This window comes from Sturnira hondurensis, unplaced genomic scaffold (assembly GCF_014824575.4).
Source record: "Sturnira hondurensis isolate 20B ecotype Veracruz unplaced genomic scaffold, ASM1482457v3 Scaffold0021209, whole genome shotgun sequence".
Classification (NCBI taxonomy): domain Eukaryota; kingdom Metazoa; phylum Chordata; class Mammalia; order Chiroptera; family Phyllostomidae; genus Sturnira; species Sturnira hondurensis.
In genome coordinates this window covers 1,320,973-1,332,117 of record NW_028093840.1, presented here as the reverse complement: position 1 = coordinate 1,332,117, position 11,145 = coordinate 1,320,973, and positions in this window count along the sequence as shown.

Below are 11,145 nucleotides of genomic sequence, written 5' to 3'. Positions count from 1 at the left end.
AAAATATTCTAAAATAATTATACAAATAATTCTGAGAGTATTCTCTAAGGCATAAAGACTATTCATTCTCATACAATAACACCAAAGTATTAATTAACTTACTAAACTTAATTATTTTTACTGTTGATCTTTTATTCATATTAAAATATTTCACAGATCATATATGTAATTTTCTTAAACTAGAGGAGAAGTGGGAGGGGATAGTGGGGGGGATGAAGAAGGGTTTTCAGGAACATCTATAAAGGACACATGGACAAAAATCAAAGGGGGTAGGATCAAGGGTGGGAAGTGGGTTTAGCAGGGGGTGGGAGGAGTGGTGTGGGAAAAATGAAGACAACTGTACTTGAGCTACAATAAAAAAGTTTTAAAAAGTTAAAACAATTATTACATTTTTATGACACACACACAAAAAGAAAAACAAAATATTATTTATCAGCAGAACTGATCTAAACATGTATGTGTAACCCTGACCAGTGCAGCTCAGTTGGTTGCATATCGTCCTGCAAACCAAAGGGCCACTGGTTTGATTCCCAGTCAGAGCACATACTTGGATTGATAGGTCAGTCCCCTATTGGGGTGAGTGTGAGAGGCAACTGATCAATGCTTTTCTCACATATCAATGTTTCTCTTCCTGTCTTTCTCCCTCCTTTCCCCTCTCTCTAAAAGTGAATAAATAAAATCTTTTTTAAAAGTAAAATAAATAATATATCTGTAAACATGGGAAACTATAGGTATTTATTGAGATATAATAAAATGTATCCTGATATATAATATATATTATAAATGCATAGGTGTTTCAAGTGCCTTTGAATATTTCTAAAAGAGCATTTTGAGTACTTATAAAAATATCTGAACATTATTCCCATCTGTTTCATTTCTAAAATCTAATTAGGATAGTTAAAATTAACTATACTTTTAGTCAGTAGACTAAAACTGGATTTTACAAAGGCAACAGAGTATTTTAAAAGTGTATTAACCATGCTATTATTCTATTAGGTCCCCTTTCCTTTCATGTTAAAAGTATTTAGCAGCAAAGGCAACTTTTTAGGATTCTGGTTTTACCTCCCTTATTTCTTTGTTTCCAGTGTTCTGACATATTGTGCTTTCTTAGTCCCCTTGATATCTAAAAAAGCACAGCTTTCAAAAGCAATAGAATAGAAAATTATTTCATACTGTATAATCTCAGTTTTTTATGTCTTCTACAAGTGAACTTTGTTGGTTAGAAAAATAAAACAATCTGTCTTCATATACTCTCTCATCTTTTTCAAGTCCAAATTCATCAAAGCCAAGGTTTTCCTACATTTAAATCAATATAGTGTGAGGATGTTATTTATTGTCAATAATAGGGTGCAGTGGAATGTGTGGGATGAATCAAAACGTGGTCAGAAGCTATATTTGATACATGACTATGAACAGCACTGCTTTGTTATGAAACAATGCTTTATATTTAAGTAAAGATATCCTAGACTGCAGGGGACTGCAGAAAACTGTATTGGCAGGACTTTGAAATCATCAAAGCAATGACAATCCCAGATTATTTTTCATGAAAATAAAATTGGCAATTCATTTTTTTAAAGTAGAATTTTGTTTTCAAATATATTATTCACTATTTGTTCATAAAATTTAATTTTCCCTTGGACAGCTGATTCATTAATTCTGATGTACTCTGTTTCCTTTATGTGACTAAGAATCATATTTTGAAGATTCTATTAGTATAATTTCTGAGAAACAAGGCAGGATACAGAAAGGCGAAGGACTGTTATATACCTTATAATATTCTCTTCATTATTTGACTTTCAACTGTATACAAGCATTAATTTGGTTAAAAATTTGTATAGCATTTTCTTTTTTTTTGAATCCACATAAAGTAAAATCATATAAAATTTGTCTTTCTCTGCATGATTTTTTAAAATTGTATTTATTTATCTTTAGAGGGGAAGAGAAAGAGAGAAATATCAATGTATGGTTGTCTCTTGTGAGTCCCCTGCTGGGAACTGGCCTGCAGCCCAGACATGTGCCCTGACTGGGAATCGAACTGCGATTGTGCGGTTAGCAGGCCCGCGCTCAATCCACTGAGCTACACTAGACAGGGCTTGTACAAATTATTTTACTTAGCCTAATGCCTTCTGAGTTCATCCATGTTGTCACAAGTGGCATGATTTCATTCCTATTTATGACTGAGTAGTATTACATTGTATATATACATCACAACTTTTTATTTCTTTATCTATTGATAAACACTTAGGTTGTTTTCATATCTTCCATACCTTGGCTCTTATAAATAATGCTGCAATAAACATAGTAGTGCATATAATACAATTTATTATATGTACCACTAGGTTTAATTAATTGAAACTACAATACAATTCTTTTCAAATTAATGTTTTGTTTCATCTAGATAAATGTCCAAAATTAAAATTGCTGAATTTTATGATAGCTCTATTAATTTTAAGTTTTAGGAGACTTCATACTGGTTTCCATAGTGACTATACCATATTACACTCCCAGGAACAGTGCAGGAGGGTTACCTTTTGTCCACATTCTCAACAACACTTATTCTTTGTGGTTTTTAATAATAGTCATCCTGTCAGCTATCTAAAAATATATAATTGTGGTTTTGATTTGAAATTTTCTGGTGACTAATGATGTTGAACATCTTTTCACCTGTCTATTGAACACTTATATATCTTCTTTGGAAAAATGTATATTCAAGTCCTCTGTCCAATTTTAAATTGGATGGGTTGTGGTGTTTAGGATATTGAGCTGTATGAGAATTATAAAAAAATTTCTGAAAAATGAGTTCAATTGTTGCTAAATGTGGAGAAAATTTATTTATCTAAAAAAATTGAAATTTAAAAATTAAAAAATAAGTATGCAGTATTTATTGCTTATGCTAGTATAAATAATGTTTAATTTTGATAAGTAATGTAGATTTTTGAATTGTTTTCTATAAAATGTATTTACAAAAAATCCATAAAATGAATACTTATCATTTAATGAATAATATTAACCCCAGTATACCCATCACCAAAATTAAGAAACCAATCAACAAAACCAACAAGCAAGCAAAATATAACCAGAGACATTGAAATAAACAGCAAACAGACAGCAACCAGAAGGGAAAAGGTGAGGAGTGAGGAAATGGAGGAAAATAGGGGAAGGGTGGTCAAGGAACATGTATAAAGGACACATGGACAAAGCCAAAGGGGATTAGGATCAAGAATGGGAGGTGGGGATGGGTGGGGCAGGGGGGAGTGGTGAGGAAGAAAATGGAGACAACTATACTTGAACTACAATTAAAAAGTGAAAAAAAAACAAAAACAATTTGGGTACCTTAGAAGCTTTCTGATTACCAACAAATCACACCTTCCTCTGCTTGCCTAACACTATCAATATCCTTAATTTGATGTTATGCAACCCTCTTTTAAAAATTATTGTACTTCTAATATATGTATACCTATATATCATTTATTGTACATCATTATAANGACAAAGCCAAAGGGGATTAGGATCAAGAATGGGAGGTGGGGATGGGTGGGGCAGGGGGGAGTGGTGAGTAAGAAAATGGAGACAACTATACTTGAACTACAATTAAAAAGTGAATAAAAAACAAAAACAATTTGGGTACCTTAGAAGCTTTCTGATTACCAACAAATCACACCTTCCTCTGCTTGCCTAACACTATCAATATCCTTAATTTGATGTTATGCAACCCTCTTTTAAAAATTATTGTACTTCTAATATATGTATACCTATATATCATTTATTGTACATCATTATAAAATATATAATTTTGTTTTTAATTTTATACTGTTTTTTTCTTTAACTTGCCACTTTCTCCTAATGTAAAGTCTTTGAAATTTGTCTATATTGTTGTATGTAGTTGTAGTTTATTCATTTGTGAGTGTGTATAGTATTCATTAATATAAATGCACTAAAATACATGTATACATTTTACTCTTAAGAGATATTTGTATTTGTTTTTTTCTTTAATGGTTCTATGAGGAGTTGTATAATTTTCCTTTTAATGCCACATATGCAAAATTTTCTCTAAGTTATATATATAACTAGGCCATAGAGTTTATATATTTTCATTTTAATAAGTATGTGGATTGTTTTCCAAAATGATTTTTGTGATATATATTTTTATCAGCCCTGGTTTTGTTGCTATTGCTTCACATATAATGAATGACTTAAATATTTTTAAAGATATTTGACAACTTTTTTCCCTAATTGGAAATAAGGTGGATATGTAATAGTGTCTCATTTTTATCTTATTTACATTTTTGTGATTACTAACAATGCGCATATCCTCATATAATTTAGCACCATTCATGTTTTCTCTGCTAAAATGTCTGTTTCTTTGCTTATTTTTAATAGTTGATGATGATGATGATGATGATGATGATTTACATGGTCTCAGAGTATAATGAATACTAATCTTTTGTCAGTTATACAATTTCTAATTATCTTTCTAAGTAGATGGCTTATATTTTCAATTCTTCATTGTCTGTTTCTAAGAACAATAATTACTCATCTTAATGCAGGTGAATCTAGCAAATATTTCCTTTATTATTTATAATGTTTGATAATACATTACCTCACCTGAGTTTATAAAGGGAGAATCCAGACCAAGTTGGATAACATAACCATTTATTATGTTACTGAACTATAGTCATAGTTAGTTTAATATATGTTTATTTGATTGCATTTCTGTATGATTCTGAATATAAGGAATAGTCAAATAGGTCATTGGGACCTATTTTGCTGCTGAGTAAAACTAGAAAAACTGGAAAAAATAAAATAACATGAAGTAGAAGACTCAAGAAAACTACACAGAAATAAACTATTGCTGAGTCAAATTTTAAGAAAACAGAAAAATGACTTTTGGTGTCACTTCCCCAGTGCTTTTCAATTACACAGGAAAGAATCTGAAAGTCAAAGCAGAGTTTTCCATGAGATTAGAACCTGCCAGGAATGGGGCTGGGGGGTAGCAGTGTTGACAAACTCAGTTTTGGTACTTCACATCAAATTCATGTGCAAATTCTACCAGTACTCCTAAAATCAGATTTATAGCTTTTAAATACAAATAATTGTTCAGCCTCTCCCTATATTAAAAAAATCTCAAACAACTTCTAATTGATGGTGAAATTAACTCTAATTTCCTTATTTCTCATTCTTCTCCAGACTCCAGGTAGCGAGTTTGTTATGCTTTGTCCCCAGATTTTCATAAGGTTGTTTTCATTGTCAACTTCAGACCTCAGTTCAAATTTTTACCTTCTCTGAGAATTCCTTCAACTACCCTACTTAAATGACCTTCATACATCACTGACATCATCCAAATCATTCTGTATGCATTACTCCGTTTTATGTCTTCAAAGCAGAGATAACTCAGAGATTATCTTGTTCTGTGTCTCACACCAACTACAGTTCACTCCTCTGGGGAGCAGGGACCTTGCTTGTTTTTTTGGTTTTTTTTTTTTCACTGCTCTATCTACTGTGCTAACACAATGGGATAGATGCACTGAATAAGTGTGAAACAGTATATTGGTGCTCACTGCACAAGCACTGAGTCATCAAGCCTCTCTTTTTCCACGTGTATCAGTCACAAATATTTCCTCTTCCTTTATCTGTGTTGGCTGTTCCGTTTTATATTTAGTAGGGTTTGGTAAGCTAAGTGAAAATAGATTATTATGAGATACAGTAGGAGTACAGTCTCAGAAATCTCACCTGTCCAAATGAGATGAAGAAACATATCTTTATTTATAAACTTAAGAGCCTAAATATCCCTTAAGGCTCTGTCTTTAAATGAGTACCTAGGTGTCTGGATAATATTTGTGTTTCTGGAGTGAAGTAGCAGGCAGCACATCTGTTTTTCCCATTTTCTTTTTGTCAAATTCCTGTCTAACTGTCCGACTGGCTTTTCTGAGTCTCTCACACACTGTTCTACTCTGTTCTCTTTACTCCTTTGGCATCCTTATTTTGGTGATTTCACCTCTTTTATACTTTGGCTTACTCTGAAAATTGCTGTGAAGAATGCCATACTTCAACTACTGCTATAACTGATGCACAGCATTATTTATTTTGTCTTGTTTCTATGGAGTGGAAAACAAATGATCAGTTTTTACTCTGTTGCTTTATGTGATTGATATTTGTCTGAAGGAATCTATACTTATTTAAAACTCAATACTACTGTGTCTGTGTGGGGTGGTTTTTTTTTTTGCGTGTTTATACAAGGAGAGTAAGAAAGAATGCTTTCTTATTTTCTCCATAGCCCGATGTCCATAATTGAGGTCAATCTCCCTTCTGAGATTGCTCATAGGCTAGTGTTTAAGGTGACAATTTTAGCTGAAAGCAAATATAAATGAAAGTAAGAATATGTGTACTAAATGTCTTTAAAACACTGAGTAAAGAGACAAGTTTATCCTTAAACTGTTATATTTGCTTGACTAATAAATTAATGAGATTTATTAAATTGCATCAACCTTTATTTATTTACCTTTTATTATACTAAGTATGCCCAAGGAGTTTAAGTACCTCCCAAATATATTTTTATCACAGTTAACTTTGTTTTCTTCTTATTTGTTTTTAATTTTTATTGTTGACACTCTTACAGATGCCTCATTTCTTCCCCATCCGCCCACCTCCACCCAGCCCCTGCTCCCCTTCCCTCTGAGAGTGACCAGATTGCCGCCTGTTATGTCTATGAGTTTTGCATGTATGTTCTTTAACTAATGCCTTCCTATTCTTTCATTAGGTTACCCCCCACCCTGCCCCTCTCACAGTTGTCAGTCTGTTCCTTGCCTCTGTTTCTATTGTGCTTCTCTGTTTATTTTCTTCATTAGATTCTACATGTTAAGTGAGATCACATGGTAGTTTTCTTTCTCTAACTGACTTATTACACTTTAGTTTAAAAAATTAATTTCTTCTACATAAATTCTGGTTTAAAGTGCCCCATGAATATATCTCAATGATTTTTACTTGAATTGTAACTTGATGTTTTCCAATCAGTACATTTGATGCTTTTGAATTCTAAAAATTTCTATTTTCAAATGTATATGAATAAAACAAAATAATTAAATTACATATAGCCTTTTTTATGAAGTCTCTCCAATAAAACTTCTGGGAGCCTCATTCCTCTTCTTCTAGTGAGGTTCTTCATACACATTCTCTTATCATGTTGACCTTGAATTCAACTTTTTCCATTATGATGTCATCTCCATCTTGATGTCTCTTGTAGTTCCAACTTGTTACCACAAGTTACCCATTGCCACCTCATAAACATGACACTTTGTCTTTCATTGGGGTCCTTCTTTGTGTGTCAGACTGGAATTTTGAAATCTTTGGATCCTGTGTTATCTTGACAATTGCAGTAATTTTTGGAAGTGCCTTTTCTGAGCACAATAGATATCTATTATCCAAGCCTTTTTAAAAATGCTTCAGAAATGTACATTTTAATAAAAATTCTATATGTATACTACTGTAGTGGTAGGAAAAACCCAAATAATGTGGAAGCTTATCTACCCAGGTCGACAACATCTCTCTCTCTCTCACTTAAAAGTCTCAATTTTCCACCATGCTTTATACTACTGTGGCAGCAACATCTCTTGACCACATGTTATAATTGTTGATATAGTACTTATGTGGGATATGAATTACATTTGGCAATGAAGACAGCCACTTTTACATATGGAATTGTCTTGATGCTATATGTCTGGTTACTGTCCCTATTTTTATTCTAAACTAAATTAAATAGCACCTTCACGAAATAATTGTACTCTGCCCCCAGAATTGTATATGTTGAAGCACTAAACCTCAGTACCTTAGAATGTCACTGTATTTGTAGATGGAATCGTTAAAGAGGTAAATGTAGTTAAATTGAAATGATTAGGTTGGGCCCTAATCTGATATAAGTGGTTTTCTCTTATAAAGTGAAAATTAGGACAGAGATACATACAGAGGGAAGACCCTGTGAGAACACGGGCAGAAGACGGCTAAATGCAAGCCAAGGAAAGAAGACATCAAAGAAATGCAAGCCAAGGAAAGAAGACATCAAAGAAACAAACCCCACAGACACAGTCGTGATCTTAGATTCACGAACTTCAGAACTCTGAGACAATACCTTTCTGCTGTTTAAGCCACCCAGGCTCTGGGATTTGTTATTGTAGCCCTGGCAAACTAATTTTTCTCATTAGGTAAACAGTGCCTAGCCTTGCATGTCAGACTTATAGATTGTTCATGGTATGGCTTACCTTTACTTTTTCCATAAATATCCTGAGACCATCTTACGATAACTTGGCTATGCTCTGTTTATTGAGGTTTCCTCTTGAGCTACAGTGATGACCGGCCCCAAAGATCACTGTAATAACACAAATCTTCAAGAAACTCTTATGTAGATCTGAACTTTCACATTTTTATAGTATAGTTTTTGTTTTCCAAATTTGTTTTCCAAACAATTCAATTAATAGTCCAAAATATTCACATTGTATATTTTTAAAGGCATTTGATTAACATAAACTTCCTTTGACAAGCATAAAACAGGTGAGTTTTTTGTCAATACTTTCACTTCTATACTAAACTTTACATTTTCTAAAATTATATCAGTCATTTATTTTACAACAAAATATTCTCTAGCTTTATTTGTTCTTGAAAAATTATCTGCTTTTGCTGAGCTAGCCTATGGTTTATATTGATTCCTTTCAGAGTTTCCTTGGAATGTCTTATTTCACCTGAAGACTCCTATTGTCAACCTTTTCCCATTATCATGAATAGTGTTCCTGTCTACCAATGATCTTACTTCAGTGACTTGAGTTCATGAGAAATTATTATAAGTTAATGTTCTCCATTTATTTTAGATTTCCCCCATCTCTTCATCTTTCTTTTGTAGAATTCAAACTAAAATATTTTAAGTTTTCTTCTAACAAAATATCTAAGCATTTGTTTAGCATCATCACCATGATTCAAACATTGGGATACATGTTTTTATGGACACGTTTATTCTCCATTTTTCCAATGGAAAAAATAGAAATTGAATAATTTTTCAAAGTTTATATAAGTAAGAAGTTTGGAAACAACTAGGTCTATCTCATTTTAAAACTAAGCTCATAACTCAAAATAATTCAATTGAATATTTTATATAACCCATGAGGTATTTTTCTGTGTGTAGCTTCTCTTTCTCTTTATTTAGGAAGGAGCTAAACTCACAGTGGACACATGATATAGATATGGTTGTACTTCATAAGATTTGTTTACTTTTTCCATTTTATGTAAATATTCTGAAATATTTATAATATCTCCATAATATTCAGTAAGCAGATAACACAAATTTAATTTAAAATTTTCCATATGCTATGTTGAATATGACACTTGTTTCTATATGTTAAAAGATGTCTGTTTTTATCCCTATGAATATTTAATTATAAGAATCTTTAATTAACTTTAAATTTTATAATATTTTCTGACTTACAAAAAAGCTGAGAAGATACTACAGTTTTTATATGTCCCACATCCAATTCCCCTTATCATTCAAATCTTGTATTCATAAGGTGTATTTGTCACAATTAATGTATCAATATTGATACATTATTATTAAGGAAAGCCCATACTTTCTTCAGATCTTAGTTTTTACTCAGTGTCCTTTACTTGCTCTGGGATCTCATGTAGGATCCTGTCTCTTCACGTTGCTTTTGGTGGAAAGACTTTCTCACACTTTCCTTGTTTTTGACAGTTTCGAGGAATACTAATCTAATACTTTATAAAATGTTTTTCAACTGAGATTTATCAGTTTTTCCTATTATTAGACTGGGCATGAGCATTTTTGGATGTAAAACCACAAAGGTAAAGTACCACTTTTATCACATTATTTTAAGATGCGATGAAAGATATTTTAAGACATTTTACATACTGTCAACAGGACTTGTCAATGTTGATGTTGACCCTAATCATCTGGCTAAGGCAGCATTTGGGAAGTTTCCCCACTGCAAAGTTATTCTTTTTTCTCCTTCCCATACTGTACTTTTAGAAAGAAATGAATATGCACAAACCATGCTTAAGGAATGAAGAGTTGAGGGCGGAATAACTACATAAATTATTTGGAATTATTCTGCACTGAAATTTGTCTTTCTTTGTTTATTCAATCATAAATTATATCATAGGGACTCATGGATACTCATTTTATGCTTATAGTTTTAATCTAAGTATTTAGTTTGTTTCCTCAAATTTTTTAAAATTTTTATTTAATTCTTGTTCAAGTACAGTTTTTTGTCTTGTATTCCCAGCCCTGCCCCCCCCAGTGCTCCCCACCTCCCTCCCATCTCCGCCCCCCACCTTAGTTATTGTCCATGTGTCCTTTATACTTGTTCATTTGAGTCCTTTCCCTTTGCCCCTGTTTCCTAAAAATTTTTGTGGTTTGACCATTGGGAACTCTTTCAATTGATCCCTGAGTCCCTTAGCCACATCCTGTCATTGTGTGTGTGTATAGTAAATGCATATCTCATAACCACTTATAGAAATATCATGGTTGAATCAAATTATGAGATGTTTTAAGATTGCATTTTCCACCTGGCACACAACAGTTTTGCTTTTATTTCACCTTACCTCATAAAATACGATTACTATGATTATGTGCTGTCTTTTGTCACAGTACTTTGATAACTACTAAGGCCACTTAGTACAAGCTCTCACCCTGTGACACTCAGAGTTGAGGTTGTTAATTCTTTGGCATATTTTACTGACAACACACTCATTATTTATCAGTCAGTACAACTGAATGAAGCACATTCAGTTCTAGAAAAATTTGTACTTATGGTGACAAAGACTACCTATGTTAAGCTTTACATTTTTAATTATGCATGATTCAATGAAGCTCCTGTTTTTTGTAATTTGCATGTTTTATACACTTTCAAAACTAAAAGAATATGTATGTGAATATATAGAAATAGCACATAGGGGAATTACTAACATAAGTAAGAAACCCAATGTAATACATATGAATTATACATTTAATAGCAGACTACTCTGCTTAGAAAAATTAATATGTAATGTATTTATAACTTATATAATGAAAATGCAATATAAATAAATACAATAAAATATAAATAAGTAAAAGTGATCTCTGGTTCACAATGTGGCTACTCCAATGACTAT